The sequence below is a fragment of the Apus apus genome, chromosome 9, assembly GCF_020740795.1.
Source record: "Apus apus isolate bApuApu2 chromosome 9, bApuApu2.pri.cur, whole genome shotgun sequence".
In the NCBI taxonomy this organism is placed as follows: domain Eukaryota; kingdom Metazoa; phylum Chordata; class Aves; order Apodiformes; family Apodidae; genus Apus; species Apus apus.
In genome coordinates this window covers 9,581,438-9,596,030 of record NC_067290.1, presented here as the reverse complement: position 1 = coordinate 9,596,030, position 14,593 = coordinate 9,581,438, and the positions used below count along the sequence as shown (strand labels likewise).

At 37.4% G+C, this 14,593-nt stretch overlaps 1 protein-coding gene across 1 annotated transcript in view; it reads right to left on the bottom strand.

Moving 5' to 3' along the window:
- EEFSEC (eukaryotic elongation factor, selenocysteine-tRNA specific) overlaps positions 1–14,593 on the bottom strand; it is a 120,894-nt gene that overhangs the window by 104,518 nt on the left and 1,783 nt on the right. The gene's annotated exons all lie outside the window — the stretch shown is intronic.

Below are 14,593 nucleotides of genomic sequence, written 5' to 3'. Positions count from 1 at the left end.
GAGTCATATCAATCTTGCATCCAATACCTAAGCACAGAAACTGCATCATACTGGATGTGCTACCTAAATTGTCATTGCTACAAAGCACTCCAGATACTCCAGTTGTACGGTGTTTCCTATTAATACATTATCCATATAATTAATAGAAGTCCATGGTAATGTAAGAAGGTGATGCTCACTGTAAAGGAGGAAAGGAATGCAGAGTTTAATTACTAAATAGAACTAGACAATTCTTGCCAATATGAGAATTTATACTGTATTAAGAGGGGGTGGAATTTAATGATCTATAACCACACAGATAAAGAGGCAGTAGCAATACGTGAGTAAATGTTTAACAGTACTAGTAGGAGGAAAGGTGAAAAAGCTAAGGCATCATGATTTATAGACAATTTTTTTATATTTGACAGCAGAGTGTCATAAAAAGATAATCCAAATTTCAACAGTACAATATTAGCATAAAGAAAACCAAAATGCTTATAATTATTTATTATTTAAAGACAGATACTTGTGTGAATGAAGTTTTGCAGCCAAGGAACAAAATACAGACCTGGTTTGAACCTAACTCTGAAAACTCTCTTACAGATTTCATTCCTACAAAGCAACACAGATGCAACTCACCCAGCTGGACTCTGAATTGTTATTTCTAGAGAGCCCACAAGTGCACAGATAAACACAAAACAAGGCTCAGCTTTAGAAAGTTCACAGGCTAAATTTATACCAGTTGCTCCCTAGAATAATGAAAATATTTTCATCTTGGACACAGGTTACTTTATTGCTTCAAGTTTTATATTTCAACAAGCATAGATCTTGAGGTGAACCTACAGAAACCAAATATTCAAACAGTCCTTTATCTATAAAATCCCTCATAGAAAAAAGTTTATTAGATATTTTGAAGAATCTCAAAAGCTGAAGTTGTTCAACACAACCCTGCACAGGAATTTCACAGTACAGCTAAACACTATATAAAACAGAACACGCTTAAATCACAGATATTTCAGAATAATTCAAAGTCCTCCAGTATTTTCTCTAGGATGAATGAACAATTGAATAAAATACAAGTGTTGATTCAAAGGTACATGCATTTTACAAGTAGTAGTGGCCATTTGTGTAAACTAAGCTTGTGAGCAGAAACATCTGTTGGTTAAGTAAAACATCACTCAAGATTAAAACCTTCAAGACCAGAGCTGTGCTTCTGTGACCAAGAAGGGCCACCAGAAGCAGTACTATGACAGGTCTCCCAGCTCTGCATCCCACACCCTCCTGCTTTTTGTTCGATAATTAAGAACTGCTTCTTCTCTCCCAAATCTAAATGTACATTTTTCAAGCAAAGAGGCTGAAAACATCTCCAGGAAAGTGGGAAGAAAGCCTACAGAAAACAAAGTCTGCTCAGAATACACACTGCTCTGCCAAGCTCACATGATCAGCTCTCAGGAATGCTGGCACTGCTCAAGTAATTCAATGAAAATACACAAACAGACAAAATAATAGAGTGCAAAGCTGTAAAGCTTCTACACCAAAGTATGCTGTACCTGTAAATATGCAGTTCACAGTTTAAAAATGGAACAGCACACTTCAAGAGACCACTAGTCACAGCAACAATTCAAAGAGCAGCAGTTATAGGCACTGAGCCATCACTACCTTGCTTCAACTGGGTTCCAGGAATAAAGTGCCCAGAAGTCCAGCAAAGTCATCTGCACTTGCTGATCTAACCTCCGTGCTACAACTGCTCATGTGACTAAGAAGAAATTCCCAAGAATACAAAACAGTATCAAAAGGATGTCAGGAATATCTAAAGATCACACTCTTCCCACTTCACAGAAACCCATTCTTAGATGCTTTTGCCTTGTATGAGGGCTTTTTTTATATTTTTAACTATTACTTCTCACATTTTGTTAGGTCTTGTTTGCCACTCACATCTTCCAGACTTGGAGAGAACAATAGATTCTAAATTAAACTTTCTGGCACTAAGAACTAGAACTACAGAACAAGGGATGGAAAAGTCAGAATGATAATTTCATTTCAAATAAACTTAACTAAACAAACTTGATTTGTTATCAAGCCACTTTGGTCTTCACATCAAACAATGGAGACAACTGCTGTCGAAGACCCATAAAATTGCAACAGAAGAGGAAAGGAACTTTATCAAGTATATTCTTAATGACAATTTACTATGGGCTTAGAGTTCCTTAAAGTACTTCCAATAAATATTTTTTTTGTTACATTTAAAATGTCACAGTTAATTGGCTTTTGAGGAAATAAAATTCTTACCATTTTGTAAAAACCAACATTGCAATGAAGCATATGAAGAGGAAAAAGGTAAGTAATTTAGGTACAGAAAAAAAATAGTCCTTATTGACTGGTCTGAATGGAAGTAAAATTTAGATTAAAATCAAATAAATGGGTATTTAATTTTTCCTTCTTTAATAAAATATTAGCATCCATTTACATGATTTTTACCCCTAGAGTGTCCTGTGAAGCAAGGTACACACTGGGGACAAGTGGGAGATCTGAGAGACCACGGGGAGGGGGGAAGTTTATAATTTACTCATTTGTAGTCACCATGTTTTAAACAATGTTCTCTGTTACTCAGAAAAATAAGAATTCAGAGTATAATGAGAAGATTTGTCTCTCTCAAAGAACTAGATTTTGTTGGTCCAAGGAAAACTAAATCAGAACATCTCAGAGTACAAAAGTTTTAGGAAGGGCTTTCCCAGCAAAATAAAAGCTTTGAAGTCTTTAGTACCAAAGAAACAGCAGCAACAATCCATTCCCTCTGCAACAGCCCTGGGTAGGCAAAGCAGCTCATTTCATTTCAATTCTGTTAAGAAACTTGAAATCAAGCTTGTATACCATGATATCTGGAAACAAACTAAACACAATTTTAAAATATACAAACAAAAAAACATGAAACAAAGGCATGATGTAAAGGTGAGTTAGCAGCAACATTGCTCTCCTGCTACAAACCATTCTACCTCACAGCCCACCAGTGCCCACCTAAATTTAACCCTTATCTAGTTATGACAGAAAACTAACAGGCAGCCTCTAACAGTATTGAGATCCTTTTCTCCTCCCTCTCACTTGTACAGGAAACAACAACATAGAAGTATCAAGAAATTGCTTTTCAACCCCACTTCCCACTGCATAGTCTTGTCTTCTCCTTCTCTCCCCACTCCCCCTTAAGAAAAAAAAAAAAATTAATTCATTTGGGGAACTTCCAGCTTATGCAGAAAAATCCATTCCAAGCACAAGCTTGAAGATCAGCCTGCTACACTGCTTTCTCCCCTGCACCTGAAAAAGGCTGCCACGAACACTAGTCCAGCAAACAAAGGCAAAGCCTGGGAATGGACATTAGAACTTGTAAAAATGATGTTCTAAGTGGAGGGGGGGACCCAAGCAACTCCTATTTTCCACTTTCCTTAAAAAAAAATTAGGTAAGGTTATAATTAAGAACACCACCAAGGCTATAATCCCCTCTTTTACTACTTTCTTGCATGTTCTTACATGGCCAGAAAAAAATAATCTGCTGAAATGGCTGGGCATCAGCCACGTCCAATAAAGGAACACTATCTCTGACTATAAATGCATCACTAAGATAAACGAATGCATAATTGAAAAGTACTAATCACTGCTTAATGAAATGCTGAAATCACCAAGAAAGAAAACAGCCCTGGTGATTAAAGCTCAATTTTTTTTGTTGCTCAGAGCTAGACAAGTAGAAAGCAAGTTTAAACTCAGGCATTTAAAATATTATTCAACGATCATTACCACTTAGCAGCAAAGCCATTTTTTCCAGAACATTTTTAAGTTTGGAAAACTAGTTTGCTGGGCTATTTTGCTGACTAACCTCAAAGTCGCACTTGCCACCTACAGGGTAGTGTCCAAGCATCCTATATTTCAATCATTGATGCTACCATACAGCTCTGCTTCTTGTGGCAAGTTCTCATAACTGCACTGTTTCAGCTGAGCTGATCTTAGCTGCTTTTCCTGCATCTATACTGAACTATGCTTCTCATTCCTAAATTAGCATTTTTTTTTGAGGGGGAACCACTTTAGCATCCTCTGATTCACAAAACTAATTCGCTCCAATTCTGAACAAACAGTGCATAAAGGAGAACTCAGACTGGGACAAAAGTACAGATCTTTCACAGAAATTATAACTTCCCATCGAGTAACAAAATCCCCAAAATGCCTGCATTTTGATGATTTAATCTGGGTGTCCTGAACATTTTCAGCATCCAATAAAAGCAGAAAATACAGTTGCATTTGAGATGCTATGAAGTTATTAGCTGTCCAGTAAAGGGTGAAAGCCCTGCTAAAATAAATATTAGACAGCTTAACATCCAACATTCTTGTAACTTTCATTCCAACTGTTCCTACATGAACCCTTAAGTTACTGCAAAAAGGTTTAAAACAGCAAGCACAAGCTTTGAAAGGACACTCAACTCATTTAAATTTCACATTAGTCAATTCTGGCTTTACCTGGGATTGACTTAATTACATGCAAGAACACAAAGTATTCCATAAACCTGACATCACTTCATATGTGATCTACAGTTTTCCCAGCTATGGTTTACCATTTCCTTAGTGGAGCAAAAGTAGCAATCTTTAAAATTCAAAAGAGAAAAGTAACAAGTACAATAACCCAAATAACTTTTAACCACTACATCATTGGGCTATGTTTCTAAAAAAACAGCCTTTAAAATAACAACTCCATGGTTTCTTGGGGCATGGTGGTTAAGAACTGGACAGTGGGGGTTGGGTTTAAAAAACCCCAAAGTTAAATTTATCTTCACATTTGTTTGGCTTTAAATTAAAGCAAAGAAAAAAAACCCACAAAAGCAGTGCTAGCTATTGCTTGAATAATCAACTATTTCGTACAATAAAGCTTCAAAACAAAACAAAAAAAACAACATACATTTAGGGACACAATGAAAAACACCCAAACACCCACCCTTTGTTGGCGAGTACAATTCGGTAATGAAAACACATCAGGAGATGAATTCTGTGTAAAGTCTGGGTTTTCAGGAACAGTTTCTATGAGGATTTTTTGCTTTTTGTTGGTTTTTTGTTTGTTTGTTTTTGTTATTAAAGAATTTAGCTTCAGTTCAAAGCTCTTTCCTTCCCCTAACCAAAAGAACATTTTATCCATGCAAAGTTGGTTCAGTTATTTTTATATATTGCCCCTAGATGCACTGTACAGCACCACAGACCAGTGAATCTTTTCCCACCAGAGATTAAACAGCAATTTTGAACAGAAAAAGCTAGTATTACTGGATATCATAATATGCTCCAGAGAGAGCAAAATGAGAGCTCAATTATAAACACATGAGTAAACAGCAGCAGTCACCACAGCTTTATCACAGCACTTGAAATAATGGGAGGGTCTCTGTTAGTCAGGTGAAAAGTCTACTCAGGGAAAGAAATACACATTGGTCCCTCCCATCAGGTGAAAACCTGCTAAACAACAAACTAAACAAACAAAACTATTTCTTTAAATACCTTCCTTAGGGATGCCCCACTTGTGACTTTGGAATGTTCAGCAATACTGTTATTATACCATACACAAGGATAAATGTTATCTACAATTATGTCAAGGTTTTTCTTTATTATGGATTTCAGTTATATGTCTATAAGCACATGCATATAATTTTGGTGTAAAAACTTGCTTTTCAGGCTTTGAGGGATTTTTTTAATGGGACATATTATAATTTTATTTAAAGTTATGATACTACCAGGCAGCCATAGTTTCAGTGTTCTGTGCCCAAAGCTGGTCCCTCAGGTGAAGAGCACAGCTGATACTTGGGATTTTGTTGTACTTTTCCATACTCTAGCCTGAATACTCATCATCTCACTGAGATCAAGGAAAGATTCTGATGCTGATTGCTTTTAGGAATGACAACATTTTGGGGTGTCTTTATTCTAAATGCAGCCCAGATATTTACCATTAAGTATCATTTGAACCATCTTCCTTATTCTCTGACAAAGTACCTCTTGGCAAGTTCCTCTGACATCTTTAAAGGCTACTTCAATAAGTATCCTTCACAAACTCAAAAAATGTTGTACTTAATGTACAGTACAGGATTTTTTGCCCTAAATCTTAAAAATTAAGGAAAGGTAGGATTCCAAAGTTGTGTACATATAGAACTGCACAATGAAGTCAAATAACACAAAACACTTATCTGAATGTTTCCATCTCACAGCAACGCTGACCATATTCCAATTTTGCAGGATCAGGGAAGCTACCTCTATACAACTACATGCAGGTTTTTTCACATCCACATGTACAGACAATTATGCTCAGATCCTTCACAACCAGCACTTCTATTCTGGTGTAGTCCTTCAGGATGCTGAACACCCTCAGCAAATGAAGTGTGGGAGTTAACTACCACTTGCTAACAGGTCTTAAGCCCTTTGCAACCTGAGGGAGACAAGCCCAGCACTATTTGATGGCTGCACCAGGTTAGGAGCTTACCCTTGAAACTGATCATTCACAGAAACCCAGCTCGACCCATATTCACTGCTTTTCCTTCTCTCCTGTTCCAGCAGATGTCCAAAACACAAGGGCTGGTACCACTCTCCTGAGTAGCAGCAATCACCCCCCAGTGGGTGACAGCCAAGGGGGAGCAGCACAAAGCCCAGAGATGACTGAAATATGCTACTACTACCTTACATATATACTCTAAGCCACACTTTAAATCATTTCACATACTAGAATGTCAGCGTGGATAAGCGCTGCCAGAACACGACACAGAATCCCCCGAAGTCAACCACAGGTTCAGGTAATCATGACCTCCCTTTTTACAACATAAGTGCATAATTTCCACACCACTCTTTGATGAAGGGACCACAGACTTAAAAAGAGGAAACAATTACAGTCATTAGAATTTCACCCAAGCATGAGATTTAATCTCAGGCCATGGTCTTGCCAATGGCTGTGGGGGTCTCAATGGAGACAAAATTGCTCTGTGGGAGAAAGAAATGCCTCGATGATGACATTAGTCAGCAAGAAAGACCAAGCTTTGTCTTCCATCCAACAGCACAGTCAACACAAGGAAACCATTTTCCCTCCCCCTCTTCTTGATCCTAAAAAAGAAAACTACAATAATTTTGTTTCTTTCTCTGAAATGCAGTTTTTTAATGCTTTGGAAACATTCTTCTCCAAAGCAATACTGCTGGAAAGGAAGTTTTTAATGTAAGAAAAGTAGATTTAAGTATGAATAAACATGACAAAAGACATTTCCCTTTGCCTATCCTGGTTAATACAAACTGATATTTCTATCAATAGTTTCCAACACTTCTATAGCTTTTCCTTACCTTACAGGTTCTCAAAGACTATTTCAAATTTTACATATACGGGAATAGTCTCTGAAATATGCTCACCTGCTCTACAACACATTTAATGGATAAAAGACAGGCAAAATTTTGCTGAACAAATCAAAACAAAGTTCCACAACTAAAAAGAGCACCTGAGATCTGAGGGTACCAGCTACTCTTGTACACCAACCATATGTTGCATATCAAATAAGACACAAAACAAAGGAAAACTTTGGCACAGAAGACACGAAAGTACAACAGGGAACTGGATTAAATTCACTTTTCTGGCACTGCAGAGAAAGCAGATCTGCAGTGGACAAAACATTCACAATCCTTCTATAGCATAAAAGTTTTAAACCAAAACATTAAGTCCAAATGAATGTTCTTCCCTGGAACCTGGGGTTAAGGGCCTGGATTCTTACCCAAGTCAACTTCTATAAACCTCAAACTTCAGACTCTGATTTTTACACCCCCTTATCATCCTTTACACCCCCCCAATGCTCCAGAATACAATGTATACCTTTGTGTTTAAGCTATCCTCTCTATTCTATTTTCTTCCACTATTCATCAACTCATTCTGCTGTTACATTCAACATGTATCTGTTGAACAAGCTGCCCAGAGAGGCTGTGGAGTCTCCATCTCTGGACACATTCAAATCTGCCTGCATTGTGATCGACTCTAGGTGACCCTCTCTAGCAGGGGGATTGGAGTAGATGATCTTCAGAGGTTCCTTCCAACTCTGACCATTCTCTGATTCTGCAATATGTTTCTTTGTCTGGTTGCAACCACCCCTAGTGCTAGTTACATTAGATTGTAATTATCAGTGTCGAGTTAATCAGCTTAAATTTGAAATGGAAATTGTAATTCAAATCAGAAGGCAACACTAACCCTTGCATGTTCACTTGGAGATTAGATAGGCTGTGCAAGAACATTTTGGTAGAATAACTGATAAGGAGATGAGAAATAAGAATTATTGGTATTTACAAGCCTGCAATGCTTTCTGGAAGTAAACAGTTTAAAAGGAAGCACTTCAGAATGGCTGTTTAATCTGAATTTTAGAGATAGCACAAAATACTTTCTCACAGAACACACAGTATCTTTGCAATCACAGCTACCACACAAGCTGCTCAAGTCTGTCTGTGCTGGAGTTCTCAGTTTTGCTCTGAGCTGTGACGCACAGAACACAATGCATTCAAGAACCCAGCTGGAAATTGCCACTGTGGAACATCTCTCTTGCCCTTCAACTTGCCAGGCCAACCTTAGGGTTCCCAGGCAGAAAACAACTAGTTGCCACACAGAGAAACAACTTTTTATTCCACTTAATGGACTTCAACAATGACAACTGGGCGTTTGGTTTGCTCACTTGGCTAGATCCATCACATGTGTACTTGATAATTATAATCCAGATTTTCCCATCTGAATTGTTTTTCTAGGGGTTTTTGTAAACAGCACTTTACAACAGTCATCCAAGAATATACATAATTACTCCTAGTACAAACAAAAAACCCAGAGAAACATATTAAGGAAGCTCAGTTAATGGCTCCAAACTAAATAGCTATTAAAACAAGGTTATAAATACATCACTCAACTTATATCTAGTATCTACTAATTGAAGACAACATCTGAATCAAGCCATGGAACAAATACAGTAGAACCTTAATAAGTCAGTTTGTTGATTAGCAGACCACTGCATTGCTAAATAGGACTATTTAGTAAGCAAAAATATTCAGCATCAACAGAAACACTACATGGAAAACATGCTTTAAAATTATTCTTACACAGGTAATTTTAGCTATAAACATGCTTCATATTTTACAGGAAGTTGGTCTACATTTTATGCAGATATTTAGAAGACCTCACTACATTAGCTGATATTTTAAAACATCTAAAAATGGATTAATAAGTCTTGACCACTCTCTCAAGCAGCTTACAAAATAGTTTCAAGCAAGGAGAAAGATAAAGCAAAAGTGAAATGAAAGGGCATGTAGTAATTTGATGAATGCCTGCACACAGTATGATGGAACAAAGAAATTCTGTTTTTAAATCAATAGGAAGAATGATCAAACAGATTTAGTCAGCACCATTGCTATGCTTGGTTACTATGTTTTCCTGAGAAGCTGTCAAGTTTTTCTGTCAGATAATGAAGTGTGACTTAGCACAGTTTTTTTGTACACAAGTATGCACACAACCACTCAAGAGCTGTGTGAAACAATTGTCCTATATTAGTGAGAGACAATATTCAAAGAAGGTTCAATAAAACCATTCTGTTTTACAATCAAATATAGATTGAGAATTCAAGTATAAATATCTTCAGAACAAGATACTAATTTTTTGGTAGCTGAACACAGGAAAGAGTACATTTCTGACAGGACTAACAAGTAGAAGAGAACATGATTATTCACTATAACTTCTGAGATCAGAAGACAATGTTTCTCTTGCTCCTTTTCAACCTACAAAAGGAAAGAGACTTTTCCTGCTTTGCTCTCTAATATTACTTCAGAGTTGATGTAGTGTTTAGGAGCTTGTTGAACTGGTGTAACTTTAACAAGGAAGCCAGCTTCAAGTCAAAAAAGCAGAGAAGGCCATAAGAGTATAAATTGTAGTAGCCAAACAGACAAGTCTCACTGTTACATCACTCTAAAAACATTAATACATCCAGAAATCAGAAGCAATGTGTAATAAATGTAAAGTTAGAGCCCTTAGAGTTATGATACAGATAGATAGAAACTCTACATGAAAACCACTATTTTAAAGTGCCCTGATACACACACACAAAAACAAGTCTCATTCTCCTCTTAATCTGATACAACCAACCCTAAATAGCACAGAAGTAGCTCAAAACAGATTTAGAGCAACCACCTTGATTTTGCTTAGTGATTAAATGATACGGAGAAAGAAATAAAATAATTGTGTTCACTAAATTACACAGTTCCCACATCAACTGCTTTATGGGTCAAACCAGATAAAACTTTCTATAAATGTAAAATAAATAAAAAACCAGTCCTTTCTACATGGATGACAAGTCATACCACTAACATGCAATTTCTGGGAATACCAGTTATTTTGTCTCACCTGTTTCTTCCACCTCATGTAACATGTAAGTAAACACCCGGTATGTTTTTATTGCTTAAGGTATAAAAAGCACTATCCAAATTGTACATGAAATCAACCTGACCTTCCTTAAAACACAGAGAATATTTTCTTTAGGAATGGGAAAAGTAAGCCAGAGTTGTGTTCCAGATCTTCTACTTAACTCTGTTTCGATTCAAAGTAAGGTCACTGGGTCCACGCTGACCTGTCACCCTCTGTACTCACCACGAGGATCCCACATTATAAGCGAACACTGCCCTCTTGTGCACTGCGACAGCCACCAGACAAGGCTGCACTTCGGGGGGTGGGGGGAACCTTAGGCAGCAGCATTTTTACACCAGCTGCCTTTTCTTTATGCGTAGTTACTCCATTTTAAAAGTGGCCTTCAATAAAAATGCTCCTTTCGTTTGTCAGACAAGTATCAGACACCAGCCAAATTAAAGTGAATTGAAAGGCATCAGTTCCATTTCAAGAGAAGTGTTTTTGTTTGTAGAAACAAAGCTTATATATTTACATTTTTTTATACAAAGTAATGTCAACAATTTACAATTACCATGAGCCCAACATGTTTAGCAGTATTTAGAAAACAGTCACATCAGTGCTAGTTGAACTCTTGGCCCATGAGTACTTCACTTCCACATCAAACACTACATAGTCTCATGAAAATTAATTGTATCACATGGGAGTTGTATTTTTTTCCTCATCAGAACCAGGTTCATTATTATTTTATTCTCACTTCATGCTGTAAACCAAAGTCCTCAAGACTCATGGTATCCAATGAACACAAGGCACTCCTTCCTCCAGAGAACAGGTTTCCTTCAATGTTTGCACCAAACAGCAAGAGGCCTCCAGATCAATTTAAGTAATCCATATACACACTCTACAACTATAGCACTCTACTTGTGGTTTTTCCATTCCAACTGAGTGAACATCTTCACAAAGTTATCAGCAAGCAAACGTCGATGCTGACAGTAACACAAAGGTAACTCCAAGTTTAAAAATCCTCTTAAAAACTTAAACTCAGCAAAACAACTGATCTGTGATAAAAATACTTTGTGTGCCATGTTAATCTTACAAATAATCTGCATCTGCCTGAATTTGAACGCTGGTAGCAAGACCACATTTCCCTTGATCTCCCAAGACTGTTTCCACTGTACTCATTTGCATCCGCAAGACATGCTTTTGCTACGCTCATTTCCCCCTCCCCAAGCTCTTGTGCAAGTTCAAAAGTCTTGGCCCCTCCAATGTATCAGGTATGAATTAATACCCTTCCTTAACAGAACACAGCAGCAAAGTGGAAACAGACACTTCCAAGGCAGTTTTCTTTGAAAGGAACTGCAGGACAAATGGTGACAATGAAGCTCTAGTTATAAAGTAAAAAGGTCAAAGGTTCAGACAGGCATAAGAATTACAAAACTACAAGTTTGTCAGAATTCCCCCCTCCTCCAGGTTTAGACAACCAGGGTCAATCAGTAGCTTTCCAATTAAAACCCTATAAGCCTGCTCTGTCCTTTGAACTTCATAAGAAAAGACAACTTTCTTTTCTAGTTCTTTTGAGGACCCATCTCAGAACCAAACAGATACAGGGCATCTGACAGCAGCTCACATAAAACAAACACTGGTATCCCTCCACTGCATGTGTGGGGGGAAACTGGGATGAGGTCATCGTGTTCTTCTGTATTAGTGTGCTGACCCTTTGTAGGGCATGAAATTAACCATCAGCAAGTAAAAAATCTGCTACTGGTTAAACTACTTTGCTACGCAAAGTGGTCTTAAAATGAAATATGGAGATTGAATTTCTCCTGGCAGATTAACTTATATAACCTCTCTGCAGGCATCCCTTACTGCTGAGCTCCTTTGAGAAACCATTCCAGACCCTACAGGATGTGTAGGTCTGCGACAAGCAAGTGTAGAAGTAACTCTTGCTTTATTTTGATGACATTAACATCAGCTTTGCTGAAGAGAGCAAAATTTAACAAAAGTAGCTTTAAAAAAAACGACACAGGACTGCGACAGAAACTACCCCATCTTGGTGTAAAATTTTAACAAATTACCACCATAAATCTCTCTAGCAACAGAAAAAAAGCATTAATGATAAAAATAGCAGTATTTTTCTTTGCAGTCATTCCCTCGGTGCAGAAAGCAAGCATAGGGTGACACGGGTGCTTCTTACTGCTTGTGACAAGCTAGACTTGATCCTTAAAATTCAGTCATTCAGGTTTGTTTTCTCTGTTTAGCAAGTAAACTGCAAAGGATTATAGAGCATTTGTTGCACTGCTTGATACACAATAGAAGGAATAGCTGCTAGAGAATGGCAAGTCTTGAAATTACTGTAAAATAAAAAGAGTTCTCTTCTTGCTGTTCAAATCAATGCTACAAAAAGACATTTCCCAGTCCAAACCATACAGCTACCCACAACAACTTAATACCTTCCTGCCACATCAGACACACAACTCTGCTGCTGAAGAATAAACCAGTGTAGTTTAAATACAAGAGAAAGTAATGATCTAGTAAAAGTCAAGTGTCTACCACTTGCTCCATTCCAACCTTGACTATCACCTTCCAGCTAAAACTTTAGGAAAGCATCTTGAGTGGAATTGCCTGCAACATTTCCAATTCCCAGCATGCAGGTAAAAAAAATAATAAAATTGATTTAACATTTGATATGTTTTGTTTTCAAGGACAAGCTCTGCAAAAAAAGTGTGGCCACACAGAATGAAATATGACTTCCATTTTCCATTCCATTTCGTTACTGCTCAAATATTCTGCATTTGTTTAGTCCTAAACTGTTGTGTCTAAATACACATCTTGTGAGCAACTGAGAGGAGTATTTCCAAGGTCAAACACTACCTGGCATAGCATGACAAAAATGCAGTATTAGATTCAGCTATTAAAAAAAATCCACTTCAAGAATTAGCTAGGTCCAGAAGTATGTTAACAAATGGTAAATTGTATCATTTCATGTGCAAGCAGATTTATCAGCTTTTTAGAGCAGAAAAAAAATAACCCTTAGAGCACCCTGGAAGCAGAGAAAAGATGACAGAGAGGATGGAACTGGACTAGAAGACAGCCTGGGACACCACTGGTGAAAACAGCAGCCTGGAAGAGCTAAGATTTCTTTTTAAAGACAAACAAACAAACCCTACTGGCTTCTCTTGTGAAGGAAAGCCAGAAGCTCCTCAGAAGGAACCCCTTGAACTAGTTGCTTTGTGAGGAACCTGACTAAATACTGCTGGTGCAACCCAGCCACAGCAGACTGCATTTCCATAAGATGGGGTAACTCAAGGCCGAGCCAACTAGTTTACACCACTGTCAATGACATGAAAATAGAGCTTCAAACAGTAAGAGCATGCAGTAACTTATTTCCACACCTGCAGCTTATACTGTAAAAGCTGCATGCAGGTGACTACCATGTATGAGAAGGCTGCTTTCATTCCACCTTCTGATTCCTCTCACTCAGCTCTTTCTCCCCAACCCTCCTCCTGTCTCTAGACTTTCTGTAGGTTAACTCACATCTACAGCTATTGCAGGAGTTCACTTCAGAAGAGCAGTATTTTAAAGAGGTGCGAGAAAACCAATACGCAGAATAAACACAGGAAAATAAAATGGTTTACACTTATTTTATTTCAAAACTTTTATATATAATAATAATAACAGAAAAATCATACATTACATGAAAAAAGTAGTAGCAGCACTCCTGGTTGCAAAGAAAACACTTAGAATTGTGAACTCTGAACACTTATTACTAGGAAGCAGGTGAAAACAATCTAATCTTGTTATCTGTGAGGCTATTTCTGAAAAGCTAGAAAAGCTGGCAATATTTAAATACTGAGAAGGATGTATCCTGTTACACAAGACACACTATGCTTCAGTTTGAGTTTTACCAAACCATACTAAAGCTGGAAGCACCTAAATAGTCCCACGGGCACAGATCAAGTTTTATCATCAAGGTTTCACCTTTCAAACCTGGTAGCACAAACAACATAGCATCCACTATCAAGATACATGTATGCTATCCAAGCAAAAACCTGAAAATTTAACTTTTTTGACTAAGTGTTAAAACAATACTGCACTATCTCTACAACTCTTCATACACAGAATTGCAGTAAGCAACACTAATCAAACGTCTTCACTAAAATGCAAAATCTGGTATAACCAGAAACAAGAGAGTTTGATGTGCTCATGTGT